We start from the raw sequence: 22,847 nt of genomic DNA on the forward strand, positions 1-22,847 counted from the left end.
GGCACCTTCGCTCTCACTTGACAGAGAAGAGAAATCCAGGCACCGGCTTCCCCAGTGCCCCAACAACCCCACAGGGGTGGGATATTCATTTCCAGTCCCGTGCCAGATGACAAGTTATAAATTGTGTTCAATCTCACCATCCCTTGTTTATCTACCATGACAGTCTTTGGCTCTTGCGTGGCTAGCAGCCCAGGGGCACACGTGACCTTTTTCAAGCTGCTCTAAGTTGTCATAAGCTCTTCTGCCCTCCTTTCCATTTCCATCATTTTATTCATTCCCTGCCCTTCTCCCTCTCCCTCCACTGCTCCAACATCCCTTTATTGCCGTCCTCCTAGAACTTGATCTTCTCCTGTCTCTCCATCCATGAGTTACAGCCTTAACTTTGCTCGTTTCCTCTTGTTCCCTTTGATGGTTTCTCTTTTATTTCTCTCCTCCATTTGTTGAGCGGGCCAAGCTTTTACCCAGACACTCCATTAACCCAAGCCTCCTGCCTCGCTGCAGCGCTGAAGACTGATGAAGACTCAGCTCTCCTCGCCACCTCCTCCCTCTCTGCTTTTATTTATCTCTGCTCCCTCGCACTTTTTCCCCTCTTCCCCCCCCTCCTCTTTTCAGGCACATCCTTGTACCTGGTCCTCTCTCTTGATCTACTGTCATCCTGAGCTCCCTGTTTCGCTCATCTTCCCATCCTCTATCAGCACTCTCCGAAAATTAAGGTCAGAGATTAGTCCTTTGCAGCTGCCCTAGTGCTGAGTCGAACCGAACATCACTTACATCCCGAAATTTCCTTTCAGGGCCACCTGGCAGGCTAAACTAAAGCATCTTGCATTTCTTGCCAAGGCCCGAGTTGCTGAACTAGTAGAAAGACAGAATTATTTATAGAGACAGCTTATGGGGATATTATTGAGATGATGGCTCACACCTCAGAGCCAGCCCCTCCAGTGTTCCAGGTGGTAATGAATAAGAAACCAGGGGAGAGAGGAGAGACAGGACAAATCCTTTAGCTGGGATTTGGCTTCCAACAGTGAGATTTGGTTAATTTTCCCCTCGCACGGATAACAAAAAGGACTGAATCTTTGATCTTCAGAAGTACAGTAAGCTGTATTTACGGTAAACATGAAAAACATCCAGTTCTTTGACTTCCCAGTGTCAGAGCTGTAACTTTACACAATGCTTCGGCAACTCACTAATGAGTGTTGATTCCGGCTTTGCATTTAGTTGCCTTCTTACATAAGGGATGAGAAAATGGACTGACAAGACTCTGCAAGACAGATTGGGATGGCAACATCTCCAGTGACTCCACTGCACCAGAGCAGGGCCATTGGAGGGAGACAACTTCTCAAAAATCAGGTTGGTGCTGGGTAAAAGCACTGAAGCTTTCACCAGGGCTGGGTTTTCTCCTACAAGTATCCTGCAGCACCCACAACAGCAGAGCTCACTTGGCAGCTTTTCTTCCAGCAGTATTACCTCAAAAAGCTCGCTACATGTCTATTTTCATAAAACAGGGGACAGAACATTTTAATCACCTAACTTTCTGACACCTCTGGTTGAAATCAGCTGGTACGTTCAAGCAGTGAGGCAACAGAGACACATGGGAACCTGTTTCCTAAGTCTCCTTTTGTTCAGGCCCTAAAAGGCAGAGCGCCAAAAATAAGACGTATGGGAGGGCAGCTATTGTACCAAATTGAGAAGCAGCACAGAATCCCCAGCAAAAGAATGGGATCATAACTCAACGGGCATTTCTGATTGCAAAGCGTGGAGAAATGACAAAAAGGGAAATCAATGGGATATTGTATTACCTGGCTATAAAGTATTCAAGAAGGATAGATTGGGGCCAAGTTTTCTTCCTGCACAGCTCCAATGACTTCAGTAGAGTTATGGCAGTAATGACACTGGTCCCCTAATGCAGGGGCCGTTGGGGTAGCAATAGCCTCAACTCATACAGCATCCAGTGACGTTAACATCACTGAAAGGACAGAGTCACAGTTTAGCATCCGTCACGAAGACACAAAGCTGAAAATATTTTAGTTATAACACAAGCTTTCTGTCGAGAAATAGAGGTGCGTGTTCCATAAAGGAAATCAAAGAGGAAAGGAGCAGCTACCTGGCCACTCACACGAGGACAGAAGTAGAACCAACAATAATTTGTTTCCTTAAGCGAGAGCTTCTCCGAACCGTCAGTTCCAAGCAGTTTCAAAAAAAAAAAAAAACAAGGGTTGAAAATTGTTTTTCCATTAATTTGGAGAAGTTAAAATAAAGGTAGTTATTGATGAGCCAGTACACATGATGACTGGAATATCAATCATTCCACATTCCTAAGAACAGCGGCAAGAACTAAATTTAATAGTCTTTTAGATTCATGTGCTACTGCCACTTAATCAGAACTAAGCAAGACAAAATGGACCCCAAACACTTCCATTACGTCTGAAGTGCAATGTAGTGTATGATAACTCTCCAAACTGACTATTTTTTTCCTGTGTCTATTACTTGCTTATTTTTAACAAATCATTACCAATGTGAAAACTCTCTAAGTGGTGAGGCACTTCTAGTCCGGGCTGTAAAATAGCCAGACTCTTCAGAGGTCTCTGACCAAGCTGGGCACGCCTACAGCGTAATAGAAAAGCAGTTCTCTAAGACAAATAGGAAGTGATGCAGCCAAAAAACAGTTTGAACTGTCCATGCACTAACACCTGCAGCCTAAATTAATTGCAGACACTCAGAGGAGAGACCCGAGTGCCACTGTGGGCAGCTCAATGACAATCTCCTATCAGCAGTAGGAGGGTAGGGGGGAGCAGAGGCAATACTTGGTTGACAAAGGAACATGAGCTCTTTCCAATAGCATCATGTAAATTAGTAGTATGGTCTCATTTACAACCCCACATTAAGTTCAAACAATCCCCCACCTATCTCCATGGTACCATACACTGGAACCATAAGGGTTCAAACTAGACAGATGCAAGAAGTGCCTGCACAAGGTCACAGATGCCTCCGAGCACAAAGTTAAGTTTCCAGGGGGGTGGAAGATGACTTAGGAAAGCCCTAAGGTCTCATCTTCAAAGTCAGGCTGAATCTCAAGTCTTAACATCCCCCCAAAAATAGTAAGATGACCAAAGATCACAGATGACTTAATAAGGAAGCCAAGCGATCCCATTATTCATTAAAGGGACATCAAACAAGTCAGTGGGGTTACATGGGCTGCCCAAGCCTACAGCTACAGGAGACTGTCCTGGTGCAGTGCACATCCTGCAGACCTTCACCTTCATGTCCCAGAAACCAAGCATACCTTCACAAAAACCCATCTGCATGGTAGATGGCCTCTGCCTGGTTCAGCTGAGAAAAAGCCACCCAGTTTGAGTCTACGTCTTCACCAGAGCAGACACCAGCAGCACATCTGGGACAGCAAGTGTGGAAAAAAATAGTGCTTTTTTCTCATCCAGCCAACTGCCCTTGCTTGCCCCTGCTCTTCAGTTTCACACAGCAGAGCTTGAGCACCTCTACCCTGCCTAAGACTTGCTCACCAGCTCATCTTGATGAAAACAGGGAAGGCTAGAGGAGCACCATAACAATTCGGCAATGCCAAGAGCTTGACTGGACGCAACTCAGACCTGGGTGTCACAGTGAGCCTGGACAAACCAAAAAATAAAGCTCCCATCCTTAAGAAGAGTGAACTAACTTCTCCACTTGCCTTCAATAAGTTTGGAGAGAGGGGAAAAGGAAATATCCTCCTCAGGACTGAAAAGCATCTTTTGACCTCCAGAGCCTAATACATGTTTTCAGCACTGCTGTATCTTCTTTTTGGTTAGTGATATCATCAGAAGCAGCTTTCCTGCCATAAAAGAAATTGCTGCATTGGTAAGAAATGATAAACATTGAGCATTCTTCACAATTTCAGAAAAATCCATCATGCCACCCACGACTGCTCTCCAATTACCCAATTAGGAAGCGGGAAGAAGAGCACATGGCTTGTTGTGTCCAACCAGACCTTACAAACACGGCTCAAACTGGATGTCGGATAAGCTGTTCGCAAACTGACAACAGATCTACGCTATTCAAAGAAACTCTGCATCACCTCAACCAGCCGCTAGGCTGAGGAATCTGCCTCTCAACAATTCAAGAAGATGGACGGGAAGCTGAATTTTCCAGGCTCCTTTTAAAAGTTTGGAGTAATTTTCCACCACCACCACGATGTGAATGTGACTGAGCGCTGCAGACTACCTTTGAAGTCGAGCAAACAACAACAGGTTCAAACATGGTCACATTTAAATGAAGCCTTCAGATGCCTCCAGAACTGTCGTGATTTTTCACCCCACATCTATTATCTATAAATTGTTTACCCAGTGCTCCACACGTGATCGCTGCTGACAATGTAGTTAAGTGCACGATAAAGAAAGGAACTGGCTCGAATAAGACAGGCTCACTGCGAGTACTGGCACATAACTTTTAAAGAGAGTGAAGTGCATTTGTTCTTTCAATTCCTCCAACAAATGCACTGACCTGCAAGTTTCTCCAGTCTTTGTGAGCCCCTGACGTTTTATCATATATTTTCATCATTTTCAAGCCATTTTTAAAAATTCAGTATTTTCAAGGCAGGAGACTGAATCTGCACCGAGGACTTGAGTGTTTTGTTGTTTTTTTTTTTTTTTTTTGAGACTCATAATAGATGAGCATCCAACACAAAGTTCTGGAAAACTGCTTTAACTTTATGCACTCTTCTCACCCGTTGGTGAGGGATCTTCAGTGTTTTCCCCCAACCCTTATTCACTACTGAGAAAAGAAAACTTATTTCTGCAGGAGTTACTTCTGCTGGAAGAAGGAGATCTGAGGGAGAGCACTAATAAAACAACAGCTCCTCGCCTTTTTCTGGGATACAAGACAGACAAACAGAAGTTCATGACAAAACCCTCTGATGACTAATTCCTTTTGTTGCAATAAACGCTGACAGCTCTCCACCCCCGTGCAGAGACACACTTGATTTCATTAGATACCGCTCAGATGTGTATTCTAGCTGAATATTTCAGGGAAAAAATGTACATCCTGCCTGACAAGCAACATGGGAGAAAGCAGAGTACTTCACTGGGCACACGCAGCATGCTGCTTTCTTGCAGTACGGACAAAGTACAGATAGCATTACAGATACCATTACTGCTCCCAGCATAATTTCATTAACACTAATCACTTGTTGAACTCCCAGCTTCATCTATAACGATGCGTGTGCCTCTTGCTGATACCCCTTTGCTCTGTGTGAATGCACCACCCACCAGAACATGACAATGCCCTCCACATTTACTCGCCCAACTTCTCACAGATGTCCGAGCCTGTTCTTTCTGCATTAAAACACGGATCTCAAATGACAGCACAGCTCTAATTCCGTCCTGGTGGTTAAAACACAGCCCCTACCTTAAAATATGCAGTTTTTCCAGATGAGGTCATTTGTGATTTTGTCTCTCTTCTCCCAGCCCTCATCTATACGCTTGTCAAAACGTGCCTTAAAACTGAAAGGGATCTCATTTTTAAAGAGCGAGGGCTCATCTCATTCTGATAATTAAGCTTCTTTCCAGGGTCTCAGGGTGGGCAAGCTGGCTCATGGAATGGCCCATAATCACCAGACACTGCTAGAAACCTCGCCTATATTACACGAAACATGAAACAGCTAGAAATACAAGGAATACAACTAGGAATTCAACCCATAAAGTGTTCTTTGTGTGACTGAGAAGCCTCAGAAGTGCTTTGAAAGGCTTGAAGGAAGAGAAATGATTTTAACAAAAGAACAAAAAAAGAAAACTTGAAAGAGAACAGAAGTTCTGAAGTATGTGGGGGTGGGAAGAGTCTTCAGTGTTAGGAACACCAAAGAGATCTCTAACTCAAAGCTACCAGAATAGCTTCAACAAGCTGAGGTGGCTGTGGCTTGATATTCCTACTTCGGCAGCGACTGGAGTTTGATGCCCAGGGGACTGCACTGTGGATCTAACTGGACTGTCATTTCATTTGCAGAGGCCCCAGAGGATGGTGACTCCCTAAGATCCCAGCAAGAGCTGTTCAGTTCCCAGGAGGCTACCGAGCTGTGCCGTAGCTGGCAGGGAAAGCACATCACCACCAGCCTCCTCTGAGCTGTGCTGAGCACAGGTGAAGGGACACAGGCAGGAGGAAGAGTCCTACAAATGCCACTCACGAGCTGCCCTTCTGTGCCAGCAACGTCCGAAGGGCTGAGCTGAGAAAGGACCAGCAGCCCCTCCGCCTCAAAGGCACCACGTCTCCAGTTCCCAATCTTCGCCCCGCTCCCCTGGGGGAGTTTATGAGCCATTTTGGTTAGTGAACATTGGCTCCTAAAATTAATGAGCGTGTCTGTTTTCAACATACGGTCAATTGCTGATTGTTCTGATCTGGTGAGCCAGGCTGATGAATACGCACCACCCACAGACAGAGAGCTGGGCTTGCCTGCTGCATGGGGAGAGAAAGGGAAGAGGAAAAAACAACAGCAAAATGCTAAGCCAAATGCTAGAAGGTACATCATTGTGGCTCTGCAACCAAAAAAAAAGTGAAAAGGGAGCTAAACTATAAATAAAGAGGTTGTCTTCTGCAGCTAAGCTTTTATTGACAGCCTCAATCTGGTCATTTCCCTTTTCTCCACGGCCAGTCCTACAGCCATGGCCTAAACTGAATGCCAAACCACAGCCATGAAGAGGCCTCTCTCCCAGCTCTGCTCACCTGGGGAAATAGGTGACAACATCAAGCTCCCATACACCAGCTAACCGGTCCCCTTTCTTACAGGGACACCCTGCCATGGCTGTCGTGTCCGCTTGATGCTGCTGTTCAGCACAACTGGAGGCACACGAGCACGTGGCCACTTCACAAAGTGACCACAGGACAGCAGGTGCACCTAGCCAACCCAAAATGTCAAGCAATAAAAGTTCTGATTAAGAATAAAATAAAAAAGAGGCCAAGCCCCCCTTGCCAGTCATAAGACATGCCGCCCACCAGCAAATTAAAATTTTTATGCCGCTGCATAGATGGTGCGCGCCTGCTATCTACGGCCATGTGTTCACCTCATGAAAAATACATGAAGATCTAAGTGGCATTAATAGTGTTTATGAGCCCATCACCTGGACAGCTATTCCCTTTATGATTCTAATGAAATAACAGAGAGAGAGAGACAGAGACCACAACCTTCCTGGAGAAGAAAAACCCCCGCTCTGTATTCCTGACCCCCCAACATGAATTCTTGATGTCCCAAGATGGAAGGAAAACACACTCTGCCAGGATCGACACATTAGAGAGCCCCCTTCATTTTACAACAAAGCATCTGCCAGGCTTGTTATACATCTGTCGTGGCTATCAGGCTGGGCTCGCAGGACGAGGAGCGAGGCAGCAAGGGGGAGCAGAAGGAGGGTGGTAAAAGAGGAGGGAAAGGTGGCGAGGGAAATTAAAAGCAGATAGCGTTTAAGGGTGGAGGAACAGAGGACAAACAGGAGAAATGGAAACGCAGCCAGCAGGAGGGTAAGTTAAAGGGAGGTAAGGGAGAGAGGGTTTGATCGATCGCCGAGTCTGTATTAACTCAGTCACAGGGCTCTGATGATCTCTAAAATGGACTGAGCTCTGCTCTCGTGGTTTATGATACCAGCAGAACCATTTGATTGAATTACAGTTCTTCAATTGATCGCTCCATATCAGTAATCTTTGACTTCTCTCCTCGCCAGCCAGCTCTTCTTACAAAGGCTGGCTTTGATGGCAAGGAATGCTTTCCTGACATTTTTTAGCTGGAGCAAATCAGTGTAAGAGTTGAATTGCTTTCGTTGACATTTCACAGGGAGAGCAACACCGCAGGTACCACTGCCAGTCCTTGATAGCGAGGAAAGGGCAGCTAAGGAGAGACAAACACACTTGGGCACACAACGTGGGACCCTTTGAGCTAGGCGGAGGCGAAGATGACTTTCAAAAAACATTATGCCTGCACCCTCATGCCATGCATCTGTCCCCATCAGGCTGTCCCACTCACACCCAGCTGCACTGGGGCTGCCAGGAGCTGCTCCCTTGGCCAGAGCACATCAGTGAGCCTGCCTTACAGCTTGGGGACCAGTCAGACCAGCAGGCATTAGCACAGAGCACAGGGAACCATCACAGGCAGGGCTCCGTCATATTAGGGTGCTGCAGAGACAAAGCACAGTCTGCCTGAAGGATTTAACAGCATTAAAAAGGTGGACACGGAGGTGGCAAGCTACACAAACCCGGAATGAACACTGCAAGCTTGAGACTGACTCGCTGGTCTGGATGAAATGCCAATTTGAGTCAGTCTACAGAAAAACAATTAAACCTCGCATTCACTCGCAAGCAGAACCCAAACCTGGACTGCTACTTTGAGTTTTAAGCTCAAAGCTTTAAATATTTAGCTTCCTTGTGTTTCTGCCTGGCATACTTGTTGCCTCACTTCCAAGCGTTCAGGTTTGGGCTTTCCTTTTAAAAGCACCACAATAAGAGAAAAAATTCAGAAGGGATTTGAAGGCAGGAGAAAAAAAAGAAAGTCAACTTCGCCCACTTTTACTGGGAACTCTAACTTCTCTTCTTTCCAGAGGAGAGGATCAAAGCACAAGGAGGAACATTAAGAAGTCATGTATCAACACAGCAAATGCAGAATGAGGCAAGACAGAGGCTGCTTCAGCTGCAGCAGGGACTGCAAACTGTCTGAAGTCAGCAGCTCCGAATTAATGGAGGGGGACTGAGGAGGAGAGCGAGGGAAGTCTACTGGACAGCAGCAATGCCTTGTCTTACATGCTGACCCTCGGTGGTTAGCTGGTAACAGAAGCTGGAAGAGTTTTATCACTGGGAAGAGCTCAAAGCTGAGCAAAGATGGTTTAAAAAAAATCCTGAAGCTTCTAATGACAGCTCTCAAAACCACAGTCAAGCAAGAAAGGGTATCAGAGGGCAGCTCAGACACAAGACACCGCTTCGGACTTGGATCTGTAGCGATGCAACCGTACCCTGAGGCAAACACAGCGTTTCTCTAGAAGTTTGCAGCATATTGAGAGAGATAGAGAGAGAAAGACACACACCCACAGCTAGTATATTTCTAACTTCAGTAACTATCTCCTTTTTGGAACTGCCAAGACAAGTGATGCATCGATTTTCCTACAGCTCGCCCTGCATGATTGGTATCAAGGCTGCGTAGGCGTCTGGCGAAGCGTTCACAAATTTCTCCGAGAAAGTAAAGACAAAGAAATCCACAACCGTAATCAAATTCAGGGCACCGAGACCGGCACGAAAACCTCTCCATACGGCAGGCTCATTCTCATGCAGCCAGAAGAGAAACTAAGCCATTACTGAAATCTCATCTAAAGACCTTTGCGGAAAGCACCTGCAGCACTGTGCTCGGGAAGTAACCTTTGCAGAGGCAGCAGTGGCAGGGCGAGGGGAATTTGCATTTTGGAAGTAGACGGAGAGTCAGGCTGCAGGGGTGTGATGAAAAAGGGAAAATAAATCCATACAGGAAAATAAATCCCGTGGAGGACCCTGCTGGAGCACGGGGCAGGAGGCATACAGGTGTGTGGTGGTGGGCTCCTCAGTGAGCAGCACTGTCGCAGCTCCAGGCTGTGACGTGGCACCTGATTTGGCTGACCGACCTCCAGGAGCTCCGACCTTCCACCTCACACCCATATTTGAAATCCAGTGAGCAAAAATGTGCATTACGGACACACAGTTCTGAAGATGCAGGAAAAAAGACACGGGTGTCCCACAGTGGGCTCATGTCAGGATCCTGCCCCAACAACCCCTTTCTCTCTCTTCCCCAGGGACCCCACCTCTGTTTACAGAATGAGCTGCCCAGGGGGAAAAAATAATAATAAAATAAAAACAAATTTAGGAACTGCCACCCCCGTGTGTTAGCTAACTTAAGGGGTAGACCTGCTCCCTATCGGGCATTTCACAAATGCCATTCTCACTGTCTACAATCCAGGCCTGGGGGAGCTGCTTGCCTTCAGAAATCAGCATGAACACAACCCAAATCCTTCAGCTTCTCACTCAGAGCTGTGCTCCCTCTACACCTCTCCGGCATCATCTCCGAGCATATTCCTCCTCCCCTCCGATGTTAAGATATAGCAGCTTTATAATGGGTGCAGATGCTGAATTTTTTGCATATGAAGTTTATCATCTAATCACTCACTCGTGGAATAAAGTGCCAAGTCACATTTGAGTAATCAGCCCGAATGTATAAATATCCTATAGTTACACAGTTGTTACAGCATATCATTTCTTCGTTTGCTGCTTTTACAGCCATCATCAGTGGTGAAATCAATCCCATCCCAAACATTAAACCGTCTCCACAGAAATGATCTCAGGTGGAAGAAGGAAACTGTTCTTCACGCTAAGGAGCGGAGAACAGCAGGCAAAGATGAACATGACAATAAATCACCACCCCCTTGGGCCCTTTGGGATGCCTGTTTCCCCCAACATGACCTGAAGACACATATCCCAGCCTCCAGCACACCCTGGATGTACATGGATGGCCCTATTCCCTCTGCATTTCGGAAGGTAGCCCACTAACAGCAAGACCTGCTCCTGTTTCACAGCACAAAAAGCATTTGCAGAAGGCCCATTTCTAGGTTTTACCCCCAACACAGGTCACGTCTTGGAAACTTCGCTGTCTTGCCACTAGCAAATACTGGAGTAAAGATTTTCATACGAAATCCCAGTATTTAAGTGACCACTTCCCTTTCTGACTCCGATAAAAACTCAGAATTTTGCCTTTCATAAGCTGAAGATATAAAAGGGAACATTCTGAGAACCTTGAATCAGCATCTTAAATCATTTAATGGATTTAAAAATAAAAAGTTAAATGTTTGTATCTTCTGGAATCAAAGGCTTTGCTTCAATTTGTGCAATCAGCCCTCCCTTCCTCTCCTTAGAGCAGCCAAGCTCCCAGAAGGCTGAACTCAGCAAGTTGCTCTCCCTTTCCCCATGTCCCCTGTACTAACCTCGACCCACGTGGTGCCCCAGGATGGCTGGCTGAGCAGCAATACGCTGCCATTTCAACCAGAAGAGCCCAAAACAAGTCTTGGGAAACAACCCCCCCTCTGCAGGGGAGCAGCAGGAGCACATGCTCAATAGAAACTTCCCATTCAGCTCAATCAGTAGCTCTAAAGGAAGATAGATAGAAGCATTTGCTGTTTATCAAGGAAATATCCCCCGTGCATACGAAGAACACTGACAACAGCTCCTTGACCAGCAAATGTGAATTTAACAGAGCAAGACAACAGCTTGAACTCTGGAGACTTCATTACGGAGGTGGTGCTCATACCGAAGTGCACTGAGATGCTCTGAATACTTTAATGTTTCAGAGGGACCTGGCTCATTTCTGATAGGGCATGAACTTCCAATAATCTGATAGTTTCGAGAGCATTCATACTCCAGTTGCTTTCCGGGATATCAGCCTCACACACGCATATTCTGAATCACATCTTTGCCCTGCGAGTCCATCATAAGTCCTTGAGAGGTAACTGCACTTGGGATGCTCCTCACGGTATTCCAAGAAAATGCATCCAAGGGGCAGATGGATAAAAGAATGGGTAAGGGGGATGTGTGGCATCTGGCACTGGCCACTGCAAATTCTCACTGGGACAAGGTATCGTGCTGTCCCCAGTGGGGGAAACACGCTGATAAATTGGCGGAAAACCCCAGGATCTGCTGGTTGCATGGAAAACACTGAAACATGAGCTGCTGCATAATTTAAATTGGCCATGTAAATAGGTCCTCCTGTCTCAGGCACAGAGCACTTCCAGCCCCAGCAGCCGAGGCAGGGATACAGCCACTGCTCTGCTCTCCCCACTGCCCAGCAGATGAGCAGAACCGAGCACACACACGGTTCGCAGCAGCTTTGCAAAGCCAGCGGTGAGGGAGAGGGCAGCGAGAGAGATCAGCATGCCTGGAGCACTCTTCAGTCTCATCAGGCTGCGGTGAAGTGGCCTGGGAGTAACTGATTGCAATCACAGCCCCCCACCGCGCTAGGTGGATGCTGCAGAAGGCACTTGCCAGCTGGACGGGGGTAAAAAAATACAGGAACTGGCCAGAGAATGAGACGAATTCTGGGAGAGAGGAAGGATGAATGGAGGATGCATCCATGTTCAAGTCAATATTCACACTGCATCACAGGGCTCTCACTATGTGCATACAGGAAGGGGCCTAAGCAGGGATGTTCTCCAAGCAGCCCCTGTATGATTAAGGCTTACTGGACAGGGGTTTCAGCTCAGGCTGTCCCAAAATATTTTAAAGCTGTTTTTTATTTTTGTCATTTTGTTTTTGAAAAACCTTTCAACTCCCATTCAATCCCTATCACGACAGAACCAGAGAAAGCCACCAATCTCCATCATGAGCTCTTACTATAAATAATCCATTCCTATAACAAAACATTTATCTGCTTTAGCATCTCAGGGCCCTGACCTGAAGTCACATTTAATGGAACAGCATTGCTAATCCTAATTCCGACCAGGCCATGATCAGCCATCACCATTTCAGAAGGCCTCGGCAGACCTTCTCACCGCCCCCTGCCATAGCAAGTATTTTACTGCTACAGGACTAAAAAGATGGTAAGCACAGACAAAGCACCTTCTTACATCAGAGTGGCTAACACAAATTAAGAATATTACAGGAAAAATAGAGATCTATGTGGAAAATACACATACCTCTGGCTTACTAATTGTTTAGTGAAATTTCCACAGTTTTCATATGCAGAAGGGGCTTTAAAACTCCTTACTAAGCAGTAATTGGGATGCTGCACCTCCAAGGTCTGGCTAGCACAGTACATCCATTCACAGAGGACTTGTTAATGCTCCAGAGAGGGTCTGCAAAAATCGGTCGGTGTTTAATATTCCTTGACAGCAGGATGGCAAAACAAAACTGCTGCCTTTCACATCACCCTATCTCTGCTTGCAGCAGCCTTGAGCAGGTCCTTGAAGACACCGGGCAAATGCTGATCTGAGATGCCCGTATGCATTTGTTGTTCACCCTGTACCTTCTCAGGAAGTTAAACCGAAACAACCCCATGAGAAAACCTCATTAAAAGGCAGCCCCTTTTCTTTACCAAGTCACAGGCAGAACCGTAGCAGGTTGCAAGCTCCTGCCCATTGGGCAAAGCTTGTAAGAGGGGGCCAGTGTTATCCTTCCATTTTTAACTGCAACTGCCCAAAATCTCAGACGGACCCCAGAAGGATGGGAAGGGAGAGCAAGACTGTCCCTCAAACATACCTGGCCACATTAAGAACAAGAAGCTCGAAGCCACGTAACATCACATTAAAGGGGAGGGGGAAAAAAGAAGCCAACAAAGCCCCAAGGGAATGCCGTGAGCAGCAGAACTAATGAAGCCTCATTTTCTACAGATTTGCATCTCGTGATTGATTGACTTCGGTGTGTAAGGGAGAGAAAGCACCAGCCGAAAACTTTGCCTGCCCTTGGGGCGTTTATAACAACTCACTCCCGTGGATTTTCGCGTCAAATAAGGTTTGAGTTCATGCTGCAGAGCCTCCTGCCACCGGGGAATTCAGGAGGCCCTACGGGAAGTAATTTCCCTTGGATTAGCCCTCCCTGCAAAGGGAGGCCATGCGAGTGCGGTGGCAGAGAGGGAAAGGTGCTACTAATTTGCTGACAGGCAGTAACTAGACAGAGTCTGAGCCCACAGATGACTTCATCTTGCCTAGTCTGGGCAGAGTTGGAGCCCAGAGAACATAACTACTGCTTTCTCACGAGGAAAGAGGACATTTATGACCAAACAGGCTTGTCAAGTGCCCACAGGCACTACTTCCAAGGAAGTTTTTGCCTGGGCATTTGATGCTGAAATAGCTTTTTTTGCACCAGGGACAGAGTGCTGACAGTTGCTTTTTCTTCAGTTGTGTTCAGAGTAGCCTATGTGGTAGGAAAAGTTCTGAAGTCCTCAAGCAGCGTGGCTACAAAATTGGAGACACCTCCGACTAGAGCTCAAACGCTGAAAACCGAGGCTGTGCCAAACTACCAGAAGCTCCCAGAAGGAGTTGGCTGCACCGGCGTAGGCAGAGATAAAGCTTCTTACCCTGACGAAGGCATGAAAGCCCTGCCAAGCGCTGGACATTCATAACCAGCACAAGCATGCTGCTGCTGGGACCGCACCGAGCCCCAGAAGCTCGGCCGAGTGTCATCTCTTCAGGCTGAACAACCTCTTCTCCGGCACCCGGGAGCCTGGGGTGCTCTGGCGCCTGAAGCAATTTTACAGGAGACAGCAACGAAGTAATTAAATGTTGGATCCTCTAGAAATAGAAGGCTGTGCTTGTCATTTTCACAGTCCCCCCTGCTAACAGGGAGCAGCGCCTCGCTGATGAGTGGCGTCGCATGGGCTCAAGGTGACAAACCAGCCTTTCCTCCCAAGTTAATACCCTGCTTCACAATCCTGGGGAGAACTTTCACTGTTTCAGCACTGCCCTTAAATATTCAGTAATTAAGTTCCTCAGTCTGAATTCCGAGCCAACGCTGCAGCTGGACAAGAGATGAATAATGAGGCTTATATTTTAGACTCCAAGTGATCAACGCTGCTGAACATTTGTGCCCTGGAAAGAGATCAGCCAGGTAATCAAAACACTGCCTGTAAAAAGGAAGGTTTACTCATGTTAAGCTTCCACGTCTAACAAATCTTTTCTTCAGAGTCCTGGCAGCCCTGCTTCCCAATTAAAAATCCCTGTCCTGTTCTCTCCTTCTGCTATGACTCCCATACTGCTTACCAGCCCCATCACTCCCCAGGATTAGGAGGTTGCTCCACATCACAGTAAGGAAACCTATCCCCATTTGGTTTACAGTAGCCTCTACTACCAAGAGCATCTCCACTAGGACACAAGTATCTCTACTACCGAGGCAAGCAGCCACCAATAATACTCCTTATACATTTGCTCCTCAGACCCTTTGGCATGCATAAGCATTAAGTTTTCATGCAAGACTTTCATCTCTTCTATATTGAGAAATGTTATGTGCAATACGAAGTAGTATAAAACAAATACTCTTTGCACTTCAGAATAAATTAGGCAGGCCTGCCTCAAAAGCTGAGCAGGTTAAGCAGAGCTCCTGCACTCTGAGGGTGAGACCAACATAAATACTGTGGTCAGGCTGAAATGGATAAAATAATTCAGACTTTATGCTGCAATTATTTATGCAAAACAAACAGCACAAGAATAAGCGCATGTGATTAAATACAACACTGTTCTTCTCTTACATACGTTGTGTGCTTAATATACGCACGCATTCTTAAATCAAATCTGGAATTAAACAAGTAGCTCCATGAGCCACGGAGTAATGAGGCCCTTTTCCCTACAGCTGTCTGCCTCATGGCTGCACAGCTCCAAAGGCTGTGCCAAGGAAAGCCTCCTCCACCACAGCCACATTCCTGGGGCTCTCTTGGATGAGCTGTGGGGTTGAATAAAGAGCTGGCCTCGTGCTGTACTTCCTCCCTCAGACAGATCAAACCAACGGGCTTGTTCCCCTACACTCAGGTGGCTGTTTTCCCAAATCACTTGGAAAAAAAAAAAAGCCCTGCCATCTGAAATAGCTGGTAGGACCTTAGAGTTACATCAAGCAAGAAGAGAATGCAAAGGAGCGTGCACAAAGGACATGAGTGACTTCTGTTTTCTCCCCCTCCCGTATTTCAGTAGCAAGGTGACTGCGCTACCAGCATGCGGCTGGTAGCATGACAAGCACCAGAGCAGATCACATCCTAAACCCTGCTTGCTCCAATTACGCAAGCAGGAGCATACCAGTCTGTATTTAACTACAGCCCTCGTGCTACTGCAGTTCAGTAACAGAGAAGAGCAGCAGCTGGTCAGTTTATAGCAGTCAAAGTGGCAGCAGAAGGACCTGTGCCTGTTAGCTAGGCAGAGACAAGCAGGGTGGGCATGCTTGCTCTTCTGTCCCAACCTGCCAGACGGCACAACTGTGTTATTAACCTTTTGCCCAGTGATCATCAGGTCTTTCAACACCAGAATGAACAAAAAAAACCCTGCTTCTAGATGATGAGGTGGTAAGTGCAACATGTATGTGCTGGGATTAGGCAGCCAGGAGTTGCAAAGAACAGTTGTTGTGTTTCTTTTATTGTCCGCTTTGTCAGACATAAAAAGCAAAAATAGCAGATTCCATAACCTTAAAAACTTCCATAAAGAGACATGCTGATGTCTCAGAAAATTGCCAGAAAGCCTGCAGCCCACCAGGTTTCAGAGAGGCTCGCTAGCCAGACCTTCTGCACGGTAACATGAGTATAAAGAGGTAGATGCAGCACAGCGCCCAGCGTTCAGGGCACGGCTGCCGATTCTACTGCGAGCACATTAAGCCAGTCATTTTACCTTTGTCTCAATTTCTTTATCTGTGAAATGGAAATGCTGATACTTAAGTAGAGGAATTCAAATGAAGAAGTACATTGAGGCAGGCTCTACAGCGCAACAGTGCTGATTGTCAAAGACCTGAGACAGCCAAAAATAGCTGCAGGAATATTTCTCCTACATCCTTATTAGACTATTTATTCCCAGAGGTGAGAGATACTAACAACCCAGCACCTCTTGCAGGTTTAGTCCAACATATTAGAGAGAATTCAAGGCAGGCAAGGCCGAGCTGTCATCACTGGAGACCTACTCATCCCCCTCACAGCTTGATATTCTTTTAAGCATGACTTGGAGCATTTACCCCAACAATTTCTGCCTGCATGCTTCTCCAGAACCTTGCTACTTAAACAGAGAAGATTTCTTCTTAATTCACAATCTTACCGCAGTTTCACGCTAGTTCATTCCCTGTTTTTCTTGAGCCAACATTGTTCCTCAGCTTAAATATTCCTTCTCCCTTCCCACTCTATCTCAGCGTATTTGCAGAAGTCAATGCTCCTTCTGCATCTCAATTGCAGTAGGCCAAACAAACCCCAGCCTCTGCTGAGTCCATGTTTCTACAAGACTCATACTGAATCTCTTCTGAGAGAATTATAACAGATTCAGTGCTGCCTTTCCACTGCTATCATCCCGTTACTTATTAGGTTTGTGTTACACTGAACAGGAGCATGTGGTAGGTGGGCGCTGCGTGATCATCAGAAAGAGGAAAACAGCACGTGAAACAAGAGATTGCAGAAGTAGTGTCTTTTACAGAGTATGCTACTGCGTGCTGTTTATTATTGCCATCAGGGCAGAGGTGGCCAGAATGCAGAAAGCATTTCTCTTTGCATAAAAACACTGGTAGAGACTTGGAGCAGGTTCACAGGAGCTACAAAATGCAGCCACACCAAGGATCTGACACAAGCTACATCCTGCCTAAACAGAAGCCAAGTGACCAGCTCCAGCTTCCAGCCATCTTTCTGCTCTGACACTGGGGGAGAAGCCTCAATTACACCCATAGCTATTTCAAGTCTTTAATGCACGTACACAGCCCGGGGCACATTACCTTCAGATGTAAAAATGGGGTGGGGGGACAGGGAGAGAGGAAACAGCCAACACTGAGCTCAGGAATTGCAGCACGGAGAAAAAGAGGAGACCCACAAACCATTCCCTGCCCCCTGCGTGTAACAGAAGGCACCGTGCATTAAGAGCAAGGCCCAGCTCCAGAGCCCCCAGCTTGCTGGCGCCTTGCTGCCATTCTGACCATCGCACCAGGTTCGCTGCGTCCCCAGCGGCTACGCCAGGCACATCCCACAACATCTGCCACTGCTGCGATGACGGCGGCCACAGAATGTAATGAGCCCCCGCACAGCTCCGGGAAGCAGCTGGCAAGCCCCCTTACCCACACAGGAGCTGTGCCTGCATCCACACGCTCCCCCTTCAAGGGCTCAGCCCCAGGCACAGTACCACCACCACCACCGCTGCTGCTGATCTGCAGCTCCTCCTTTCCACCCTCTTTAGGTGGGACTGAGAAACATCATGCAGCCCCTATTGCCATCCTGTGCCCAGAAATTCAAACTTCATTTTATCTTGCCTTATAACACCTACGGCACACGGAAACTGCAAGAAACCAGTATTTTTTTCATTGGTCTTGCTGCGCTGGCTGTCTCTCTCAGCCAGCCGGCTTCACTAAGGTATCAGAAAAGGATGTGCAAACATCCCAGGCAGGCAATTATAGGATGACTAGTCCATGTTTAAAAAGTTCCTTCCTAATCCTGTCAGATGCTGCTTGGCTTAAGCCCTGAAGCTCTAAGATGTATTGATCACCATCTCCTTTTATCCTGCACAACAGAACTGTGTTTATTCTCAAATTCCTTGGCCAACCCTAATCCCGCTCACTTGACAACCCAAGTGATCCCTGGTGGCACTGAGCTCTGCTGCCCTAGTTCGGAAGAGCATGCATATGCAACTCTTTGTTTCAGGTGACTATTAGCTTTCCAGGAAAACACGGACAAAACATGCACCCGGTAGCCTCCACTCCATGCCAGAGTGCATCAGATGCACGTGTATGCACAAACCAACAAACCCTGCAAAAGGTAAGGCCTTGCAGATGCTCAGAATTACTAGAAAAATCCCATCCAGCTTTCTTGACATACATCAGATGCTACCAAAGGGGCAGCAAGATGCCCATTTATACATTTCCACCTATATCAAAGCTATTTTTATTTAGGAAATTCAGAGAAGTGAAGCTATTCAGGAGGACCTAAGCTCACACCTTCCTCAGGAGAAGGTTAATTACCAACAGAACACAGCTGTATTATACCACTCTGAGCCCCACATTTTCCATTCTTTGCAAGGCACCCAAAACAAAATAATACACTTCTGGATAAAGAAACCCCACCTCCCCAACCCTTTTTATCTCACAACCTAAATACATGTGATCAGATTTCAATCTCAAAGCACTTTCTCATCCAGCCAAACTAAGATAATTATTTTTTCCCACATATATACAATTATTTTCCACAGTACTGTTCTGCACCCACCGTTTGACTTACCTTTGGTACGGCCTTCCACATACAGCGGTATCGGGCTGGAAGCATCCTGTTAAGTTCTCCCATCCAGTGCCGGGGCTGTAGTTGAGCTTGTTGCTTTACCCAAAGACTTACATTTTCAGACCATTTTGATAGTCTTGCTTAACCCTTTGCATAACACAGGCTAGGGGATTTCACTTAGCCCTTCCCCAAGCAGTCCATAATGTGTTTGGGCACCTCTTGAAAGAGGCCAGTCTCAGAGTTTCAAAACCCATCTCAATCCTCTATAACTTTCACAGGATACAGCAATCAGTATTATTCCAGTCAAGTGCGTGCTATTGATTTGTACAGTAGTATGATAAGATTGTCAATGTTTTCTATTCCAATCTTCATGCATCCTCACCCTTTTTAATTTTTTCTTTTTGAAGGGGAAGAATGGAATAAAGCAAAATCACTGCTAGCTATTGAGCAGAGGGCTTCGGTGCAAAGACCTCAAGTCTCTTCCCCGTTACTGATTACAGTTCATCAAGAACCCAGCAATGTGTGCGAGCAGTCTGAATCACCCCCAGGAGGAGGGGGTATAAGCCACGAGCACCTCAAATACATGCACCGAAGGCTGAGGTCCCCATCACTGCCTGTTGAGGCCAGGAGCCATTTTCCCTTGGTGCTCCCTTAAGCACAGCCCTTTCTTATCAGGCCTGATATCAATCTTATCAATCTTTTCCACATTGATAATCCATTTGCCACCCTGACAGTCCCAGGGTGCTCCCTCAGCCACCCCACAGCCTGAGGGGAGGATGGTGGCTGGCTCCTTCCACCACAGGCCAGGACCCACCAGCCGCAGGCACTATCCTCATGGCTCAGCCCTCATGGGGCAAATCCAAGACCTGTGGTCCTGCAGAGGTGCTCGGGGATCCCCTCTGTGTTTTAGCAGGTTGAAAACTGACCGCCTCATTCCAGCGTTGGGGCTCTGTCCTTCAAGCCAGGTCCTGATGTCTGATGGCACGTTGCCACGCACCCAGCAGCCGCACTGTTTCCTTCATGGGCTCTTGTGAGGATTTTTATCCTCACAGACCTTCCTCACCGGGCAGGAAAGCCCTGCAGAGCAGTTTCCCTCTCTGTGTCTGCTGCCGAGGAAGACAAGCCCAGGAAAGAAGGAGTCCATCTTCAAACAGAGCTTGGTTGTTAAACGTAGGCCTCATGGTGGAGGTCACAAACTCAAAGCAGGAACAGGAAGATTCCCCCCAACACCACAGGCCCCAGCTTCTTGCAGCAGCACTCTGAGCATGCCTCTTTTTTCCCTTCCTTTGTTATCCCTCAGTGCCTCCACCTGTACCCCCCAAAATGGGGCTCATCAGGTCTCCGCCCAACAGATCACCCAGCCCCACTGCCCACCTCAGGGTAAGGCAAGGGAGCCACAGCTGGGGGCTGCCTCATGTGGGCCGTGATGAGGAGGAGGGGAGGACTGGCTGAGCTCTGCCTCCTCTGCCCCTATTATACAGCCAGGTGCTTCATTTCATCATCACTTATTACACCATTGGCATGTCACAGGTGTTGCTAGGAGGGTACAAGTTTGGGTAGCTGAGGCCTTTCAGAGCCTGGCAATAACCACCATGATCACAGACCCTGCTGAAACTGCCAGGAAAGGGTGGTTCTGGAGCAGCCTGATAATGCAGAGGCAGTACCACTGGAAAAGCAGGGCACCTCCCCGCACCTTCCTCATCCTAGCAGAAAAGCACTTCCCAGCCTGCAGCTCCTTGTTCTGTGGAGGTGAAAGCCACGCAGCTGGCTGCCTTCAGACGGCTGACCTTCAGTCTCCGTCTGCCCTGACTCCTTCCTCAGGAGGAATCATTCCTCCTTGAGGCACTAACTTCACATTTCTACACCTTTTGCTGTCCCTCTTTGACCGTGCTGGCTCTTTAGACTGTAGGGGTGGGGAAAGGCCATCCCTTGGCAGAGGAACATGAAGGAGCCTTGATCTCAGTACGACTGTAGCATGCAGGCAGAGCAGGATACCACCAGGTCATCCTCAGTGGGTGTGTTTCAGAGCTGAAGACCCCTGAGCACAACACAAGAGGACAATGCAGCCAAAGGAGGGAAGATGTGCACCCGAATTAGGATGTTCACCTCCTTAGACTCCCTAAAGTGTCAGTGGTGAGAGGCAGAAAGCTCTGTCTCCAGTGAGAAATTCAGCACATCTTTCTCTGCATTGCCTGTACAGTGAATTAAGACAGACTCTCCTTCTAACACAGGCTAATTTAACTTAGATGCTCTGAGTTAGGCAGTGTAAATACAGCTTCTTCTTTCTTTCCCTTCCTCAATAATTTCGCATTGTCATTTAAATACCAGAGAAATCGCATGGAAAGTTGGGTAGGAAGAGTGCATTGGAGTCACTGCCATCTGCCTGAGTGTACAGCTGGGGATATTAACAATCATTTCTTCCATTGGAGCTTGAGGGATAAAATAAAAAAAAGAAAGAAAAAAAGAAAGAAAAAAAAAAACAAGTGTTTTGTAGCTTCCTGTTTGAATTAATCTCCTCTGACAACTGCTGATTTGGGTTTGTGATTCGATCTTCCATATGTCTAGCTCTATTGGTCAATTAAGTGCAGGGGGCGATTGGGAGAAGCAGTGATGCTCAGACTGATTAGAAGAGGAAGCATCACGCAGTACGGAGAACATGCAAAGCTGGCTGGCGCACTCAGCATTAACACGGCCAAGCTGAGCATGAGGTAGCTGCTGCTTCTGCTTGCCTTTCAGGTCAAGGAGATTCTTCTTGGCTCGTACAGAGACAAGACACAGCTGCCCGACTGCTGACCATTTGTAAGCAAGGAGCACCACTGCAGGGAGGGAGGGAGCAAACAAGCACAAGGAATTGAGGGTCAATTTTTGAGCGGTGTGGCCAAGATAAATATGAGTACAGATACAGGAGTAGCTTCTTCCATTATCCATTGCTGTAGACAGGCAGACACAGTATAAGCCAGAAAGGTTAGGAGGAGGGACCAGCCAACAAAAAAATGAGAATCAACTTAGAATAATCCAGGCTACTGCATAGGAACAATAAATGGAAACCTGGATATTAAGAGAAGCAGGTCTGGAAAACAGTGATGAGGGAGATGAACAGGCTGTGGGCGATAGTGGACAGCAAGTTAAGCTACAGATCTCCAATGCTCTATAGCACCAGCAGAAAAAAAAAAATAGTTAACATAATGCTGTGCTTCATCTGCAGAGAAATCATGACAGAAAGCGAGGAGGTACTGGCCCTCTGCATAGATCTGGCAGGACAGCACCTGGAATGCTGCCCTTAATTCTGGGCAACATGTATTTACAAAAGATGTTGATGAGCACAGGGAATACAGAGAAGAGCAGAAAAAAAATTATTAAGGGTCTGAAAGCACTGACATATGAGAAGAGATTAAAATAATTAAATATGTATTGCTTGGCAAGGGGTAAGATTAACCGTCTACAAGTGTGTAAATACCAGGAAGGTAGAGGAATTGTATTAAGGAGTATAAATATAAGTGTAATAGAGCAAAAGTAAACACAGGCTCGATATTAAAAAAAAAAAAAAATCCCTAGCCCTGAGATTTTTTTAAACTCTCCTTGGGAAGGTGAAGCTTATTGCTTGCAGCAGCTGTAGTGGCATGAAGAGAACAGGGTTGCAGTCATGCCTGAGTGGCAAGTCTTCACAGAAACAGGCCCAGAGAAGAAGGTAAAATCTCACACGTGAATAGAACAGCCCAAACCGGCCTGCAGACAGCTCAGCAGAAGGTAGCATGGAAAGGGACAGAGATGGAGCTTTTCCTTCAAAGGGCACCCAAAAGACACTTCTTTAGGGCGCAGGAACTGGGGCGAGCTTCTAGCCGTCTCCTTCCATCGCTGCACCCTCTCCTCCCATTTTCGCCAGCAGAATGGGGAATGCAGCAGGGTGTTGTCTCCCTGCCAGTAGGGTCTGCAAGGGCGTCTCCCACGTCGGCTT

General features: G+C 47.0%; 1 protein-coding gene and 1 long non-coding RNA gene across 2 annotated transcripts in view; both read right to left on the minus strand.

Annotated features, from left to right (window-relative positions):
- Positions 1-20,380, minus strand: part of LOC137863965 (uncharacterized) — a 40,330-nt gene extending 19,950 nt beyond the window's left edge. Inside the window, exon 1 of the long non-coding RNA XR_011101241.1 lies at positions 18,896-20,380. This is a non-coding gene — a long non-coding RNA (uncharacterized lncRNA). The remainder of the gene's footprint in view (positions 1-18,895) is intronic.
- LSAMP (limbic system associated membrane protein) overlaps positions 1-22,847 on the minus strand; it is an 878,636-nt gene that overhangs the window by 607,202 nt on the left and 248,587 nt on the right. The gene's annotated exons all lie outside the window — the stretch shown is intronic.

The sequence above is a fragment of the Anas acuta genome, chromosome 1 (genome assembly GCF_963932015.1).
Source record: "Anas acuta chromosome 1, bAnaAcu1.1, whole genome shotgun sequence".
NCBI classification, from domain to species: Eukaryota; Metazoa; Chordata; class Aves; order Anseriformes; family Anatidae; genus Anas; species Anas acuta.